The sequence below is a fragment of the Bos indicus genome, chromosome X, assembly GCF_029378745.1.
Source record: "Bos indicus isolate NIAB-ARS_2022 breed Sahiwal x Tharparkar chromosome X, NIAB-ARS_B.indTharparkar_mat_pri_1.0, whole genome shotgun sequence".
Taxonomy (NCBI): domain Eukaryota; kingdom Metazoa; phylum Chordata; class Mammalia; order Artiodactyla; family Bovidae; genus Bos; species Bos indicus.
In genome coordinates, this window is record NC_091789.1 from 39,675,896 (window position 1) to 39,695,376 (window position 19,481).

Consider the following 19,481-nt stretch of genomic DNA (forward strand, 5'->3'; position numbering starts at 1 on the left):
GGCGGCGGCGGCCGAGGAGGCAGCGCCCCCGGCGCCGCCATCTTGGACAATAACACATTTCTTAAGAGATTTTAGGAAGTGGAAAAGCTAGTATATTAAATGAAAAAAGTTCAGGAAAAAAATTAAACTTGATAAGTTCTACATCACATGCTGTTATACGTTTAATATGCAAGTACAACCAGAAAATATTCTTAAATGTTGACAGTATTTAGTGCTGAACACAGGGCTCGGTTTTCATTGTCCGAAATTATTTCCAATTCCCTTGTAACTGAATTCAAATATCTGAATTTCAGAACCTTCCCTCTAACACGAGAACAAAGATAAAAAATGTTTTTAAAATCCAGAAGCGCATTAGCTGAAAGGAAACTAGGGCACAAAAAGTGACTTAGTTTTATTTTCTGCTGTAATAAGCACTGAAACATCCCACTCCTCAAGCAGCAGGGAAACAAAGCAAGTGAACCGCAAGAGACCAAAGGCCAGTACAGGCCAAAACTTAGACTCAAATAACAAAGTGGCAATGACTCTTAGGTTGAATTCCCTATGCCCTGCCGAGTAGGGGACACAAGGTTAGGCCTCAGCCCCTTTCCTCAGCTTCGGCTTTGGCGAGGTGGGAGCCCGAGGCTCCGAATGTTCCGAATCACCAGGGAAAGCTGATCGAGGAACGGGTTCATGGAAAGTCGGATGAAAGCAAGGTCGTCAGCAGTCCATCTACTAAAAGCAGGGAAAAGAAAATCAGGTCAAAGGGAAGATTGCTCTTCCCAGGGTACCAGCCCCCCTCCTTATACCAAGCCCCTCAGTGTCTCCATCATAGCATGCTTAAGAGGGAGCCTAGACCACAGCACCTGCCACCCCCCACTCCCCAAGGCAAACTCGTCTGGAACTGACACAAGCAGGTCACTGCCATTCACTGCAAATTCCTTCCGAATCAATCCTTGGTGGCGTTGGGCATCTGGGAGCAGAGATCTGCGAGCCATGTCTGCCTCCAGGGGTGACTGGAAGGGCACTCTGAGTGTGCTGGGAGAGACACGGTTAAGGCACCATCCATTACAGAATTTGCTGGTATCTCGGGCTTCCTCACACCTCAGAGGCCCGTTTTTACCCCAGGATGCCAGGCTCCCGACGACAACCTGAGACTACCCTCAGGTGTCTCCGTAACCCTTGGGTCCATCTTCCCCACCCTCCAGGCTCCTCAGGCCTTGACAACCTCCTTTCCTTCCAGGCTGCCCAGTCCTGCTGCCCCGGATAGCCCCCGTGCTCCCTTCTATCCCTTCCTCAGGCTGCCGGCATGTTTCCCGCCACCATACCACTGACCGTGCCCAGGGAGGCTCCATGAAAAGGATACAGCACCACCTCTCCACGTCTAGGTCTTACAGCCAAGGGTGCTACATCTCCAGCAGATCCTACGCCAGCTGGTGCCTGCTCACCTTGGGGACGAGCTACAGCAGCTTCCATCACCGCTCTTCCTCTGCCAGGCCCACCCCGGCCTTGTGGGGCTCGGCGAACAGCCTCACCTTCAGCGCTGCCTGAACCACTCTGGCAAGCAGGTATTCTGGAGCTCTGCTGGTCATCTCGGTCCTCTGCACCACCGGCGCCACCACCCGACGCCTGCATGGCTGCTGCGCGTCTCCCTCAGACTGCAAATAAGGGGCGGAGAGACTGGGCCCCTCACGAAGTCCCTCCCCTTCTGCGCAAGGACGCAAAAGTTGCGCCTGCGCACACACCCCATCCACCCACGGGCTGCTATGGAGACCCCGTGACGCTGGCGGGACTCAGCTCCCTCACAATGCCACCACGTTCCTTTCAGGTGCCCCTCTATGCGCCTGCGCACACGGGCCCCTCCAGTGCTGGCTCAGATGGCGTGGAATGGACCTCGCCAAGTGTCCACAGAGACGCCACTGAGACACAAATGCCGACTTTCCAGTCTCAAGGCCTGAAGCTAGTTCCACAATGCAACTTTGATTTCTCCACCGTATGCCTCAGAAGGGTCTCACTGGAGTAAGGTGGGAGTCGAGGGCAAGGGGCCAAGCCACACGATGCACCAGCATCACGTCTCTGCCCACTTCACATCATACCTGTGCTCTTTGACCATAGTGATCGCTAGCACTTCCTATGGTCTATGCGTTATTTCAGGTGCTTTCATGTGTTAGTCCATCACGTCAGTTTTCAGACAGTGTTGCCATAGCGCAGGCTTCCTTTGTGGCTCAGCTGGTAAAGAATCCGCCTGCAGTGCGGGAGACCTGGGTTTGATCTCTGGATTGGGAAGATCCCCTGGAGAAGGGAAAGGGCACCCACTCCAGTACTCTGGCCTGGAAAATTCCATGGACTGTATAGTCCATGGGGTCGCAAAGAGTTGGATACCCCTGAGCCACTTTACTTCACTTCACATTGTCATGTGAGTCTCCTGTCTCCCATGATGCAGCTCTCCTGCAAACTAATCACACACACCCACCCTCTCTCCAACACCAGCAACTCAAAGTCTTGGGCATTTTTGTTATTGCCTTTCTGAAAACTATGATGACTGCAGTGCTCCATCAGGCACCAGACTCAGGTTAGGTCTGAATGGTGAGATCTACAAAGGATAGTGATAATAACAATGACAAATAATGTGTGTGACACAGACAGTGACAGAACTATGAAGGAAAGAGAGTGTACGATAGAATGAGTTTCCAGAGAATTTACCACTCTGATAGGTGAATGCTTTTGAGTGAGTGTGACAGAGTGAATGTGTGATTGGGACAGGAATTTAAAGGGACAGAATGTCATGGGAAGAGACTAAGATGCAGAAACCAAGACAGAGGGAGTGTGTGTCCGAGTGTCAGAGAGACATTCTAAGAGAGATAGGATGTGAGAGAGAATAAGTGTGATGGAAAAAGAATTATAGAGTGACACAGGACTATTAAAGAAAAAGAGTGTGTGATGGTACTCTAACTCAGTATGAGAAAGTAAATGTGAGAGACAATATATCGGTGAAAGAAAATGGGTCTGTCACACATATCAGAGTGTGACAGGGAATGAACCTGACAGTGGGAGGCAGCAGCCTGGGCAAGTGGGTCAGTCCTTGGAGCCCATGTTTCCCCCAGGGCGGTCATGCCCAGGTCTCTGCCGGTCTGGAGGAAGTCAGCAAATTGACTTGGTTCAGTTGTCCAAGAAACATTGCTGTTAATAAAGCTAGTGGATGAAATGTAATTCCAGAAGAAATAGTCAAATCCCTAAAGGAGGATGCCACCAAGGTTTTGTATTCATTATGTCAACAAGTCTGGAAGACCACAGGACTGGAAAAGATCAATCCTCATCCCAGTTCCCAAGAAGGGAAGTAAGAACGGGCTAACCATTGGACAACTGCACTCATCTCCCATGCTAGTAAGGTGATGCTTAAAATCTTGCATGCTAAGCTTCAGCATTATGCGAACCAAGAACTTCCAGATGTCCAAGCTGAGTTTAGAAAAGGAAGAGGAACTAGAGATCAAATTGCCAACATTCACTGGACTATGGAGAAAGCAAGGGAGTTTCAGAAAAACATCTACCTCTGTTTCCTTGACTACCCTAAAACCTTTGACTGTGTGGATCATGACAAACTGTGGAAAGCCCTTAGAGAGATGGGAATACCAGACCATTATACCTGTCTCCTGAGTATCCTGTATGCAGGTCAATAACCAATAGTTAGAACCTAGTATGAAACAACTGATTGGTCAAGATCGAGAAAGGAGTATGACAGGGCTATCTGCTGTCACCCTGTTTGTTTAATCTATATGCTGAGCACATCATGAGAAATGCCAGGCTGGATGATTTACAAGCCGGAATCAAGATAGGCAGGAGAAACATCAACTACCTCAGATATGCAGATCAGATCAGATCAGATCAGTCGCTCAGTCGTGTCCGACTCTTTGCGACCCCATGTATCGCAGCACGCCAGGCCTCCCTGTCCATCACCAACTCCTGGAGTTCACTGAGACTCATGTCCTTTGAGTCAGTGATGCCATCCAGCCATCTCATCCTCTGTCGTCCTCTTCTCCTCTTGCCCCCAATCCCTCCCAGCATCAGAGTCTTTTCCAATGAGTCAACTCTTCGCATGAGGTGGCCATAGTACTGGAGTTTCAGCTTTAGCATCATTCCTTCCAAAGAAATCCCAGGGCTGATCTCCTTCAGAATGGACTGGTTGGATCTCTTGCAGTCCAAGGGACTCTCAAGAGTCTTCTCCAACATCACAGTTCAAAAGCATCAATTCTTCAGCGCTCAGCCTTCTTCACAGTCCAACTCTCACATCCATACATGACCACAGGAAAAACCATAGCCTTGACTAGATGGACCTTTGTTGGCAAAGTAATGTCTCTGCTTTTGAATATGCTATCTAGGTTGGTCATAACTTTCCTTCCAAGGAGTAAGCGTCTTTTAATTTCATGGCTGCAGTCACCATCTTGCAGTGATTTTGGAGCCCAGAAAAATAAAGTCTGACACTGTTTCCCCATCTATTTCCCATAAAGTGATGGGACCGGATGCCATGATCTTCATTTTCTGAATGTTGAGCTTTAAGCCCACTTTTTCACTCTCCACTTTCACTTTCATCAAGAGGCTTTTTAGTTCCTCTTCACTTTCTGCCATAAGGGTGGTGTCATCTGCATATCTGAGCAGAAAGCAAAGAGGAACTAAAGAGCCTCTTGATGAGTGTGAAGAAGGAGAATGAGAAAGCTGGCTTAAAACTCAACATTCAAAAAACTAAGATCATGGCATCTGGCCCCATTACTGCATGGCAAATAGAAAGGGGAAATGTGGAAGAAGTGACAGATTTCCTCTTCTTGGGCTCCAAAATCACTGTAGATGGTGACTGCAGACATGAAATCAGAAGATGATTGCTTCTTGGCAGGTCAGGGATGACAAACCTAAACAGAGTGTTGAAAAGCAGAGACATCACTCTGCCGACAAAGGTTCATATAGTGAAGGCTATGGTCTTCACAGGATCACATATGGTTGTGAGAGCTGGACTGTAAAGAAGTCATAGCACCAGAGAATTGATGCCTTTGAACTGTGGTGCTGGAGAAGACTCCTGAAAGTCCATTGGACAGTAAGAAGATCAAACCATTCAATCTTAAGGGAGATCAACCCTGAATATTCACTGGAAGGACAGATGCTGAAGGTGAAGCTCCGGTATTTTGGTCGTCTGATTCGAACAGATGACTCATTGGCAAAGTCCCTGATGCAGGGAAAGATCAAGGGTAGAAGGAGAAGAGGGTGTCAGAGGATGAGATGGCTGGACAGCATCCTGGATGCAATGAACATGAACTTGAAGAAACTCCAGGAGACGGTGAGGGACTGGGAGGCCTGGTGTGCTGCAGTCCATAGGGTTGCAGAAATTCGGACACAAATGGGAAACTGAACAACTACAGCTGCCCAGCTGTATAAGGGTCCTTGTTTTTGCTTCCCTGGTGGTCCAGTGGTTAAGAATCTGACTGCCAATGCAGGGCACATGGGTTCGATCCCTGGGCCAGGAAGATCCCACATGCCCAGGACAACTAAACCCGTGTGCCACCACTACTGAGCTCCCCAAAATCAGAGTCTGTGCTCCTCCACAAGGAAGCCTCCACAATGAGAAGCCTGAGCACAGCAATTAGAGTAGCCCCTGCTGGCTGCAAGTGCAGAAAACCTGCACACAGTTAACAAGATTCAGCACAGCCAAAAACTAACAAATAATTTTGGTAAATAAAAGTTTTTTTTAATATAAATTTATTTATTTTAATTGGAGGTTAATTACTCTACAATATTGTATTGGTTTTGCCATATATCAACATGAATCCGCCACAGGTTTTAAGAGTCCTTGTTTCCAGCTATAGCCTTCTCGGACATTGAAGATTTCAGTTAATTAAGCTCATCCTACACTAAGATCTGCTCTGGTCCTACAGAGTCAATCTTAAAAAGTAAGACCCAAAAGGATCAAACTGTTTTTTTTCCAAGTAATTTAACAGGATTCCATAATAAACCTCAAGAGTAAGTTTAGGAATAGAAAAAAGTCAAGCATGCAAGGGAAATTTGATAATGCTTGGCATCCAATCTAAAATTACCAGGAGGCAAAGAAGCAGGAAAATCCAACCCATTATGACAGAAATCAGTGTGTTGTTGTTGTTCAGTAGCATCTAACTTTTTTTGACCCCATGGACTGCAGCATGCTAGGCTTCCCCATCCTTTACCATCTCCCATAACTTGCTCAAACTTATGTCCATTGAGTCGAGATGCCATCCAACCATCTCATCCTCTATCGTTCCCTTCTCCGCATGCCTTCAATCTTTCCCAGCATCGGGGTCTTTGCCAATGAGTTGGCTCTTTGTACCAGCTGGCCAAAGTGTTGGAGATTTCAGTTAAAATGCATCAATTGGAAAGGAAGAAATAAATGCATATTTATTTACAGTCAAAATGATTGTCTAAGCAGGAAGTTCAACGGGATCTACAAGAGCTATTACAATTAATTAGTTAAGCAAGGTTTCAGGATACAAGGATACTCTTGAGAGTGCCTTGGACTGCAAGGAGATCAAACCAGTCAATTCTAAAGGAAATCATTCCTGAATATTCATTGGAAGGACTGATGCTGAAGCTGAAGCTTCAAAACTTTGGCCAGAAGATGTGAAAAGCTGACTCACTGGAAAAGACCCTGATTCTGGGAAAGATTGAAGTCAAAAGAACAAGAGGACAATGGAGGTTGAAATGGTTTGATAGCATAACTCACTCAGTAGACATGAATTTGAGCAAACTCCAGGAGACAGTGGGGAGAGAGAGCCTGATGTGCTATAGTTCATGGGGTCTGAAAGAGACGACTAGACACAATTTAAGAGACTGAAGAACAACAACATTCTGGTATTATATCTTAATATATAAATATAACTAGGGCTTTCTTGATAGCTCAGTTGGTAAAGAATTTGCCTGCAATGCAGGAGACTCTGGTTCAATTCCTGGGTTGGGAAGATCCCCTGGAGAAGGGAAAGGCTACCCACTCCAGTATTCTGGCCTAGAGAATTCCACAGACTGTATATAGTCCATGGGGTCACAAAGAGCTGGACACAACTGAGAGACTTTCACTTCACTACACTTCATAAAATGAGAAAATATTCCAAAATTAATACTGAATGGCAGTACACTACTATCTTATTCTCCTGCTTCTTAAATTGTCTTCAGTTATGTTGTACTCCTTGACTATCTGGATCTCAGAACCTCCTCTCCAACCAGAAGACAAATACAGTATTAAGATGTGTAGAAGCTAAAAATAGTCAGAGATAGCACAGTATCTCAGTTTTATTTTCTGCAGTTAACAATCACCAAACTATGTGGAACCTGAGCCCCCAGGCAGCAGCACATGCACAAGATGAAGCCCTATCCACCTACTGCAGAAATCAATGCCCTGGGAAAGGACACATGAGGCTAGGGCACATAGGCTAGATTTATCCCTGACTTTCACACAGAGGCTTAGTAAAATGGGGGGGCACATAGTGCTGCAAGGTCCACATACCAGGGAAATCTTCTGCAGACAGAGGGTGATGGACGTCTGGAGCATGGCATGGTCTTCAGCACTCAACTGGCTAAAAGGGAGGGAAAATGAAATTCAGGCTCCAGATGAGGAGGAAGAGGAGCATGTCCTCCCTCTGTCCCCGCACACTGACAAGCCCAGGGCACCACACTTCTCCTCTAGGCTTAACCCTCCATTATGGCTCCTCCTGGGCTGAGACTGGTCACCACCCACCACCCCTCCCCCACCTCAGCCCCCTTTAGAACTGACAGAACCAACAGGTGGCCATTAACATCGAGCATCTTCCGAATTGACCGTCGCAGTGCAGTACATCGAGACAGGAAGAGAAAGGCACGGTGAGGCTACTGGTGGAGATATGGTTAAGGCACCATCCACACTCATTTTGCCTGTACGTTAGGCTCCCTGCTCACAGAGACCCGCCTTCTTTCATGAGGCTGCCGCCTAGGCTGTCCGGACCTCCCAGCCTATAACCTAAGGACACCCTGGATATCACCGCTGGACCCCTCTGGTTCCCTTCAGGTTGCTTTTCCTCACTATCTTCCCCTGGCAGCCAGACCACCCCTGACCCACACCCTCCATCCCCCGAGAGTACCCTCCTCCTACACTTTAGGCCCCTCTGCCTGAAACCCCCCAAACCACCCCTAGCCCACACCCCAACCCTCACGGTCGCCCAGCCCACCAGGGCTCCTGGAATAGGATACAACTGGAGGGCTTGGTTACTCAGAACTTTGACTCCGGGTGCAGCATCTCCACCAGGCCCTGGTGCTTGGGGTGCCCCCGGGATCTGTGGAATGGCACCAGCTGCACCACCTGACTCTCTTGCAGTGCTGGGGCCTCTTGGATCAGCCAAGTCGCTGGGGCCGCCAGGAACTCCACAACTGATGGTGTCACCAGGGCCAGTTGGGTCGCCAGGGTCATTGCGGCCACCAGCACCACCTGGCACACCTTGGCCGCTTTGTGCTGTGCCACTACAAAGGCCATGGCTCCTGCATCTTCATCTGCTGTCCTCGTGGTTCCTCAACTATGTGCCTTGAACTCCATCTTGAACCCCTCTCCCTTTCCCTCCACGTTGGGAAAGACTGAACCCTCCCTCCAGAACCCAGCCCTGTAGTGCGACTTTCAACCAAGCATCAGCAGAGCGCCTGCACACACACACCCTGGTCTTGCCTCACGATTGGTTCCCACCGACCATTGGCTTCCACAGTGGCTGCAGGCTCTCGGGCAATGGGCGTTCACTGCTGAAGCTTCACGTGTTCGCGTGCTGTGTCACCCCAATGAGCCTGCACAGACACACATCCAGGTGGTCTGCGTCCTCTCAGTCAGCCCTGCCTCAGGCCCAGAAACCTGGTAAACGGCTTAGCAAGGAGGCCTTTGGGTGGCGCTCCATCCTTTAGTATGGCAACAGCTCCTCAGTGCGCATGCTCAAACAGACCCTGCCCCACTCATCAGGGCACGTGCCTGTTTCCAGTCCAAGCCTGCAAACCCTAAGTGAGCCCCGGTCCCTGTGCACCGCCAAGACTGCACTGCTGCCAACTTGGCCACACTCACAGGTGAGCATCCTGCTGAGCGCAGGTCATTGTCATTGACTTCCAGAAGGGAGTCAGGCACCTCTGGGTCAGGCCTGGTCTGTCCCTCTGGTGTCCCACACGTAGCTCACGTGTGTGTGCGTGTGTGCATGTGTGTCCATGTGCATGTGGGCAAGTGCATGCACATGGGCATCTGACGTGCATGTCTGTGTGTGTGTGTGTGTGTGTGTGTGTGTGCCCGAGAGAGAGAGAGGGAGTAGTGGCTGTGCACAGGTGCTAGCCCATGTCCGTTTATGTGTGTGAGTGCGTGTGCAGGGGTGCATGCACATAGGTGTGTGCATGTGTGTTTGTGGAGGTGCTTGCAAATGAGTGTTCCCATGTGCATCTGTGTGTGAGAGAAAGTGTGTGGTCAGGTGCATGCACATGGGCATGTGTGTGTGTGTGGGAAAGAGAGCATAGGTCAGAGGCATGCACACTGGCATCTGTGTGTACTTGTGTTCATGTGCAGGTGCCTTCACATGGCGGTGCATGGGGACCTGGTCCTGGAGTCCTAAGACTAGGAATGCAGAGCAGGCTGTGCTTGCCCACCTGGGGATGGAAGTGGGGACTGCTGTTGAATTAACTGGGGATGGCATGGGGAAGGGCCACCTGGGGCTCCGGGCACACAGACTGCAGAGACCCCAGGCTGGGAACTTACAACAGCCCCCCCCCAGAAGCACCGGTTAGAACAGATGCACTCAAGGGCTGCCAGAAGGGCAATGCCCCCCCCCCCCCCCGCCGGACACCCCAAGTCTCTTGGCCTCTGCTGGCACAAAACGCACGGGCTTTCCCTCTATAGGAACAAAGTCTTGCAGCTCTCCGGAGGGCTGGAGGTGCCCGGGGCCCTCAACTGGGAGGTGACCCTGTGTCTGCTGGCCTGCTGGGTGCTGGTCTACTTCTGGTCTGGAAGGGGGTCAGATCAGCCCACACAGTACAGCCAGGGTTGATGACAGGGCTGGGGCACCACTGCATGGGAGGTGGAACCACTGGTGCCACAGGAGGTGACTGGATCAGGGCCACTGCCCGAGGAGGGGACAGGTACTTCCATCAGGCTGCTTGATTCCCACCCCCTGGCTGGATAGGCCTCTCCACGGCCCTCCAAATCCAAGGCCAGCAGCCTTCCCCACCCCCAGTGGAGGGATTATATTTTCCTCCATTATGTTAGCTGCAGGAGTTTTTTAGTTTACCTTGATCAGATTAAGAAAGTCTGTTTGTAGTCCTAGTTTTCTGACAGTTTTTATCATAGTCGTTGTTGAATATTGTCAAATGCTTTTATGGCATCTAAAGTTTTTTTTTCAAATCCAGAAGCACATTAGCTGAAAAGAAACTGAGGCACAAAAAGTGACTTAGTTTTATTTTCTGCTGTAATAAACGCTGAAGCATCCCACTCAAGCAGCAGGGAAACAAAGCAAGTAAACCAAGAGAGACCAAAGACCAGTACAAGCAAAAACTTAAGACTCAAATAACAAAGTGGCAATTACTCTTAGTTTGAATTCCTTATGCCTTGCCAAGTAGGGGACACAAGGTTAGGCCTCAGCCCCTTTCCTCATCTTAGGAACGGTGGGATCCCAAGGCTCCGAATGTTCTGAATCACCAGGGAAAGCTCAAGGAGGAATGGGTTGATGGAAATTCGGATGAAAGCAAGATCTTCAGCAATCCATCTACTAAAAGCAGGGGGAAAGGAAAATCAGGTTAAAGGGGAAATCATTCCTGTAGGTCCAGGATACCAGCCCCTCTCTTTACACCAAACCCCTCAGTATCTCCATCATAACACTCTTAAGAGGGAGCTCAGACCACAGCACCTGCCACCCGCCACTCCCCAAAGCAAACTCTTCTAGAACTGACACAATCAGGTCACAGCCATTCACTGCATATTCCTTCTGAATCATTCCTTGGAGGCATTGGGCATCTGGGACCATACCCCTGAGAGACAAGGATGCTTCCAGTGGTGACTGGAAAGGCACTCTGAGTGTGCTGGTAGAGACACGGTTAAGGCCCATCCATTACTGAATTTGCTGGTATCTCGGGCTTCCTCACACCTAAGAGGCCTATTTTTACCCCAGGATACCCATGTTCCTGACTACAACCTGAGGCCACCCTGAGCTTCTTCCCTAACCCTACGGTCCCTCTTCCCGACCCTCCAGGCTCCTCAGGCCTTGACAACCCCCTTTCCGGCCAGGTTGCCCAGTCCTGCTGCCCCAGGTTGCCCACGTGCTTCCTTCTATCCCTTCCTCAGGCTGCGGGCATGTTTCCCACCACCACACCACTGACCGTGCCCAGGGAGGCTCCATGAAAAGGATACAGCACCACTTTTCCATGTCTATGCCTTACAGCCATGGGTGCTACATCTCCGCCAGGTCCTGGGGCATGTGGTTCCCGCTTACCCCGGAGACGAACTCTAGCAGATTCCATCATCGCTCTTCTTCTGCCAGGCCCACCCCAACCTTCTGGGCTCGGTGACCATCCTCACCGTCAGCACTGCCTGAACCATGCTGCCAAGGATGTGTTCTGGAGCTCTGCTGGTCATCTCGGCCCCTTGCATAGCTGGCACTAACAGCCGAGGTTCACATGGCTACCGCCCGTCTCCCTCTGAAGCCAACATGAAGGGTGGAGAGACTGAGCCACTCACCAAGTCCCTCCCGCTCTGCGCAAGGACGCCAAAAGTGCCTCTGCGCAGACACGCCTCGGGGTGCTCTTCATACCGGATTGGTTACCACCCAGCCTGCCTGGCCACACACAGGCCTCTGTGGAGACCCCGTGGGGCTGGAGGGACTCAGCTACCTCACAAAGCCACACTTCTTTCAGGTAGCCCTGATGCACCTGCGCACACGGGCCCCTCCATTGCTGGCCCAGCCCATGTGGAATGGACCCTGCCAAGTGTCCTCAGATACGCCACCGAGATACAAATGACAGCTTTCCGTCTCAAGGCCTAAAGCTAGTTCCACAATGCAACTTTGATTTCTCCAACATATGCCGCAGGGCAAGGGGCCAAGCCACACGATCCACCAGCGTCCCCTCTCTGCCCACTCCACATCTATACCTGTGCTCTTTGACCATAGTGATAGCTAGCCCTTCCTACGATCCATGTGCTGGTTCAGCTGCTTTCCGTGTGTTCGTCCATCATGTCAGTTTTCAGACAGTATGGCCATGTTGGTGTCTTGTCTCCCATGATGCAGATCTCCTCCAAACAAATCACACACACCCACTCATTCAGCAACACCAGTGGCTCAAAGTCTTGTGCATTTTGGTTTCTGCATTTCTCAAAACTATGATGACCATAGTGCTCCATCAGGCACTGGACTTAAGTTGGGTCTGAATGGTGAGATCTGTAAAGGATAATGATAATGACAATGACGAATAATGTATGTGACACAGACAGTGACAGAACTATGAAGGAAAGAGAGTATATGATAGAATGAGTTTCCAGAGAGTTTACCACTCTGACAGGTGAATGCTTTTAAGTGAGTGTGACAGAGTGAATGTGTGATTGGCACAGGAATTTAAAGGGACAGAATGTCATGGGAAGAGACTAAGATGCAGAAACCAAGACAGAGGGAGTGTGTGTCTGAGTGTCAGAGAGACATTCTAAGAGAGATAGGATGTGAGAGAGAATAAGTGTGACGGAAAAAGAATTATAGAGTGACACAGGACTATTAAAGAAAAAGAGTGTGTGATGGTACTCTAACTCAGTATGAGAAAGTAAATGTGAGAGACAAAATCGGTGAAAGAAAATGGGTCTGTCACACATATCAGAGTGTGACAGGGAATGAACCTGACAGTGGGAGGCAGCAGCCTGGGCAAATGGGTCAGTCCTCAGAGCCCATGTTTCCCCACAGGCGGCCATGCCCAGGTATCCATCTGGGGGAGGTCAGCAAATTGACTTTGCTCTGCTGCCCGAGAAGCACTGCTGTTAGAAAAGCTAGTGGATGTGATGAAATTCAAGCAGAACTTTGCAAATCCATAAAGGAGGATGCCATCAAGGATTTGAATTCACTATGTCAGAAAATCTGGAAGACTACAGGACTGGAAAAGGTCAATCCTCATCCCAATTGCTAAGAAGGGTAGTACCAAAGAATGTGCTAACCATCAGACAATTGCACTCATCTCCCATGCTAGTAAGGTCATGCTTAAAATCTTGCATGCTAGGCTTCAGAAGCATTGTGCAAACCAAGAACTCCCAGATGTCCAAGCTGGGTTTAGAAAAGGGAGAGGAACTAGACATCAAATTGCCAACCAACATTCACTGGCTTGCCGGGGTCCAGCCCCGGTGGATCCAGGGAATTCGAAGGGGGTACGGCGTCGGCGAACAGGATAGGATAGCTTAATTAAGTGTTAATTAAAGATATAAAGAGTGGTTAAATAGGGATAGCTCAGCGAAGAAATTCAGTGAAGAAAAGAGGCTGAATAACTTGGTTTACGTGGAAAACCAATAAAATTCCAAGACAAGGAATTTGCGCCACCTATGTAGGCCGCAGGCATCCTCCCATTCTCCTGAAGGAGAGGAGACACTAAGGCCTCCCTGGTCAGATCTTAGAAGCCCAGGCAAAATTAGTAGGCTTGGCGAGCCTCCATGCTCCAGATGGGAATTCAGCCAGAAGGTGAGAGAAAGAACGACATGGGGAGACCAAGCTTCGGTGAGCAAGGCCAGCACTTTATTTTCCAAAGTAGTTTTCATACCTTAAGTTGTGCATAGAGGATAATGGGGGAAGGGGTAGAGTCAAGCAATGTCAGCAGTCCTTGATCCTTATCGAAGCCAGGCTTTCTTCCTGCAAACTTATCATATGCAAAAATTTAGGTGATTTACATCATCTTCTGGCCAGGAGACCTGTTAACATTTTATGACCCTTTCTTCAGAAAACTTATTTTTCTCTAAAGGTGATTATTCTAAAGTCAGGTGCCACCCTCCGAAAGCATTAGATAAAGTTGCATTCCTATAGGGCAAAAGAATTAACTCAAGGGTCCAAGGTTACAAACATTAAAGCTACTACTTACATTCCTATACACCAACTATATTAATCACTACACTCTCAGGGACACAGTAGGTAAGGGATATGGAAACTTAGCAGCAAACATTGGCCCAATAAATGAAAACCTTTCACCAATATAATTTCTAATCAACCCACTATACTATACTAATAATCTTCTAACTGCTCAAAGGAATCTGTATTTAGAAAGTTTAGAACATCTCGTGCCTCTCATGGTTGGGAGGCTGTGAACAATCACATGTGGCTGGAAGAGTTCAGGCAGGCTAGAGAAATTCCAAAGGAGTTTGTGAACTAAAACACTCTTGTCACACCCAGGAACTTTATTAACTGGAGCTCTAAGTTAACTCCTTCTCCGAGAGAGGTGGTGGGGGACAGCCCCCTGTAAAGTAAGAGGTGTAGGTGAGAGCACAAAGCAGTAAAGTAGGCAGACTCTGGTTTTGGGGGTAGATGCTCGAGAATTTCCAGGGGGACTCCTGAGGCTCGATCCCACCTTTGCGTATGCCGAGCCTCCTTCCTCATGACCTTTGCCACGGGCGGAGTTCCTCACACTGGCTCCCGGCACTGGCTTATATAGAAATCAGGGGAATTTCAGAAAATCATCTCACACTGTTTCCTCGACTAAGCTAGAGCCTTTGACTGTGTGGATCATGACAAACTGTGGAAAGCTCTTAGAGAGATGGAAATAGTAGACCATCCTACTTGTCTCCTGAGAATCCTGTGTGCGGGTCAAAAAGAAACAGAACCCTGTATGGAAAAACTGATTGGCCAAGATCGAGAAAGGAGGATGACAGGGCTGTCTTCTGTCACCCTATTTGTTTAATCTATATGCTGAGCACATCATGATAAATTCCAGGCTGAATGAGTTACTTGCCAGGATCAAGATAGGTGGGAGAAACATCAACAACCTCAGATACACAGATTATACCACTCTATGGCAGAAAGCAAAGAGGAACTAAAGAGCCTCTTGATGAGGGTGAAGGAGGAGAGTGAAAGAGCTGGCTTAAGACTAAATATTTAAAAAACTAAGACCATGGCATCTGGCCCCATTACTGCATGGCAAATAGAAGGGGAAAAGGTGGAAGTAGTGACAGATTTTCCTCTTCTTGGACTTCAAACTCACCATGGATGGTGACTGCACCCATGAAATTACGAGACGATTGCTTCTTGGCAGGGAAGTTATGACAAAACAAGACAGGGTGTTGAAAAGCAGAGACATCACTCTGTGACAAATGTTCATAGAGTCAAGGCTATGGTCTTCCAATTGATCACATACGGTTGTGAGAGCTGGACCGTAAAGAAGTCAGAGCACCAAAGAATCTGTGCCTTTGAACTATGGTGCTGGAGAGGACTCCTGAAAGTCCCTTGGACAGCAAGAAGATCAAACCAGTCCATCTTAAGGGAAATCAACCCTGAATATTCACTGGAAGGACGGATGCTGAACCTGAAGCTCCAATATTTTGGTCATCTATGGGAACAGTTGACTCACTGGAAAATCCCTGATACTGGGAAAGTTTGAGGGCAGAAGGAGAAGAAGGCATCAGAGGATGAGATGGCTGGATGGCATCAGGGATACAATGAACATGAACTTGGGCAAACTCCAGGAGATGGTGAGGGACAGGGAGAGGCCTGACGTGCTGCAATCCATGGGGTCGCAAAGAGTCACACAGGACTGGGTGACTGAACAACAACAAAAGCTGCCCAAGCTACATTCTTCTCAATCAGATTCATCAGTAATAAAGCTGATATTTAGCTTGAAAAACATGTCAACAGGAATGTGTAAAGGCTGCAGAGGCTAAGCTGCACCTGTTTGAAAGGAGTGGGAAAGGACAGGCAACAGGTGTGAGTGGATGGTGTCAGTGAACTCCTTGTAGAGGAAATGATTCAGGTGGTCCACTTTATAAAGCCACACACTTTCTTTTGGGCTTTTGAAAGACAGGTGGCGCTAGTGGTAAAGAATCCGCCTGCCAAAGCAAGAGACGCAACAAACACAGGTTCAATCCCTGGGTGGGGAAGGTCCCCTGGAGATGGAAATGGGAAGCCACTCCAGTATTCTTGCCTGGAAAATTCCGTGGAGAGAGGAGCCTTGTGGGCTACAGTACATGGGTCGCAAAGTTCAGTTCAGTTCAGTTCAGTCGCTCAGTCATGTCTGACTCTTTGTGACCCCATGAATTGCAGCACGCCAGGCTTCCCTGTCCATCACCAACTGCCAGAGTCTACCCAAACCCATGTCCATTGAGTCGGTGATGCCATCCAAGCATCTCATCCTCTGTTGTCCCCTTCTCCTCCTGCCCGCAATCTTTCCCAGCATCAGGGTCTTTTCAAATGAGTCAGCTCTTTGCATCAGGTGGCCAAAGTATTGGAGTTTCAGCTTCAACATTAGTCCTTCCAACGAACACCCAGGACTGATCTCCTTTAGGATGGACTGGTTGGATCTCCTGGCAGTCCAAGGGATTCTCAGTAGTCTTCTCAAACACCACAGTTCAAAAGCATCAATTCTCCAGCACTTAGCTTTCTTTATAGTCCAACTCTCACATCCATACATGACTACTGGAAAAACCATAGCCTTGACTAGACGGACTTTGTTGACAAAGTAATGTCTCTGCTTTATAATATGCTGTCTAGGTTGGTCATAACTTTCCTTCCAAGGAGTAAGCGTCTTTTAATTTCATGGCTGCAATTACCATCTTCAGTGATTTTGGAGCCCCCCAAAATAAAGTCAGCCACTGTTTCCCTTGTTTCCCCATCTATTTCCCATGAAGTGATGGGACCAGATGCCATCATCTTAGTTTTCTGAATGTTGAGCTTTAAGCCAACTTTTCCACTCTCCTCTTTCACTTTCATCAAGAGGCTCTTTAGTTCTTCTCCGCTTTCTGCCATGAGGGTGGTGTCATCTGCATATCTGAGGTTATTGATATTTCTCCTGGCAATCTTGATTCCAGCTTGTGCTTCCTCCAGACTGGGGAATATTAAATGGCTCTTAAAAGTACTGTGGATGGCACAGGCTTTACCATATCCACTATATGGCCCACTTTGGGGTCAATTCTGGGTGCCCTGTCTGGAAAGGAATGGTCTTCCTCCTTGTCCCCTTCTTCTAGCTGCCCCTTGCAGTGTCCCTCCCCTCCTTTGACTCATTTGTCTCCTTTTCAACCATAATGTGAGTTGATCAGCAAGGAGCTAATCCCTTAATAAGAAAATAGGCCTATTTCTCCCTTGAAGTAATAAAGAAGGGCCAAGTCCTCAGACCACATTAGTTAAGAAAGAAAATTATGATTCTTCAATTCAGTAATACTCAAGACTTTGCTATTGCAAGTGAAAAACAAGTGGAAAAAAAAACAACCAAAAATATCTACATTAGTTTTTAAGCCAAAGGGAGAACTTCTAGGTCTGTGTAAGTACAAGATACAGAGGTAGTTTCTGTTTTCAGGCATGGCTGGATCCAGAATTTTGTTCCCTGAGATTTACCTTCTTGCTCCAACTCCCCCTCTGTCATTTGCCAGTCTGCATCCCCTACAGCCAGCACACTGTCATTGATTGGATGATATCTCCACGGCTGGAAGAAAGAAGTGCTCCAATGGCAGACAAGTCCATCCCTGGAATCAGAGTTAAAGTCAACTCTATCCCAATCATACTGGCCTAGAGAAAAGGAAAGGGGCAATTTTCCAGAGTGACAGCATACCAGTACCAAGAGAAGGAAAATGGATACTGGGTTACAAAACCCATACATGTCCTCGACAGTGGTATAGACTTTTCATCAACTTTGAAATTATTTTCCAGTGTTTTAAAGGAAAAAGACTGAGAAAGATTATTTCTTTATCTAATAGAACGTGCATCCTCAGTCGCTCAGTCATGTTCGACTCTTTGCGACCCCATAGACTATAGACCGCCAGGCTCCTCTGTCCATGGAATTTTCCAGGAATGAATACTGGAGTCAGTTGCCATTTTGTTCTCCAAGGGATCTTCTGGACCCAGGGATTGAAAGTGCATCTCTTGCATCTCCTGCATTAGCAGGCAGATTCTTTACCACTTTGCCACCTGGGAAGCCCATTAATCTAATAGAGAAAAGTAGTGTTTTTCCCAGTAAAGAAAATACTTATGTCAGGGACTTCCCTGGTGGCCCAGTGGCTAAGACGCCACACTCCCAATGCAGGGGGGTGAGGTTCAATTCCCGGTGAGCTAACTAGATCCCACACACTGCAATTATTAAATAAAAGCTTACATGCTGCAAATGAGACCCACACAAATTAAAAAAGTGTCACAAGTAATACCCAAAGTCACATGGTGGGAGCATACTGTTAAGAACAGGAATGTATCACGTCCTTACACAGATTCTCAACTTCTTCTGACTTCTTATTGTTTTGTTGTTTAGTCACTCGGTTGTGTTCTACTCTGCAACACTATGGATTGTAGCCCACCAGGATCCTCTGTCCGTGGGATTTCCCAGGCAAGAATACTGGATGGGTTGTGCTTTCCTACTCTAGGGGATCTTCCTGAATCACGGATGGAATCCGAGTCTCCTGCATTGACATGTGGGTTCTTTACCACTGAGCCACCAAGGGATGGGCTTACTCTGGTTTACTGAATCTTTACTCAGTGAAGATGTGCATTTGCTGCTAAGTCGCTTCAGTTGTGTCCAACTCTGTGCAACCCCATAGACGGCAGCCCACCAGGCTCTGCCGTCCCTGGGATTCTCCAGGCAAGAACACTGGAGTGGGCCGCCATTGCCTTCTCCATTGTGTGAAAGTGAAAAGTGAAAGTGAAGTCACTCAGTCGTGTCCGACTCGTAGCGACCCCATGGACTGCAGCCTACCAGGCTCCTCCATCCATGGGATTTTCTAGGCAAGAGTACTGGAGTGGCTTGCCATTGCCTTCTCCGGAAGATGTGCATTTACTTTCTTTCGATTTTAACACTGTGCCAGTGGTAAAGAATCCAGGGGACGTGGGCTTGATCCCTAGGTCAGAAAGATCCCTTGGAGGAAGAAATGGCAACCCACTCAAGTATTCTTACCTGGAAAATTCCATGGACAGAGGAGCCTGGCAGGCTATAATCCATGGGGTTACAGAGAGTCGAACACAACTGAGTGACTGAGCACACCTTATCTGCAGATAACCTGATCATACAATACATGTATAAAATACAGTGTAATTCACAGAACTACTGAAACTATCAGCAAATCTGGTGAGGTTGCAGGAAAACACTAGACATTTTAGGGCGCTAACTCCTTCCTCAAAGACCTAACTAATTGTCCCTAAGCTTTTCTACATTGCTCTAAAACAAGGTCAGTAGGCCATAAAGTTACAGATCTAGTGTTTCTGAGTTGTTTGATCTTCTGCAAGCTAAGCTTTTTACTTTGGGAAGAATCAGACCTACTGATAACAGGTGTTGGGCAAACTAGAATTCTGGTGGGAGGGCACACTTTTGAGTAG

The 19,481-nt window shown here is 48.1% G+C and overlaps 1 protein-coding gene and 1 long non-coding RNA gene across 2 annotated transcripts in view; one reads left to right on the forward strand and one right to left on the reverse strand.

Moving 5' to 3' along the window:
• The window catches only part of IKBKG (inhibitor of nuclear factor kappa B kinase regulatory subunit gamma), a 54,865-nt gene extending 51,679 nt beyond the window's left edge, over positions 1-3,186 (forward strand). Inside the window, exon 11 of the transcript XR_011565399.1 lies at positions 1,220-3,186. The gene's annotated coding sequence lies outside the window, so the exon portion shown is untranslated. The remainder of the gene's footprint in view (positions 1-1,219) is intronic.
• LOC139181453 (uncharacterized) lies at positions 101-1,553 on the reverse strand. The gene is made up of 3 exons (XR_011565401.1): positions 1,343-1,553; positions 886-1,014; positions 101-711 (listed from the first exon to the last, which is right to left on the reverse strand). It is a non-coding gene; the product is annotated as an uncharacterized lncRNA (long non-coding RNA).
• Positions 3,187-19,481: the final 16,295 nt, after the last annotated feature.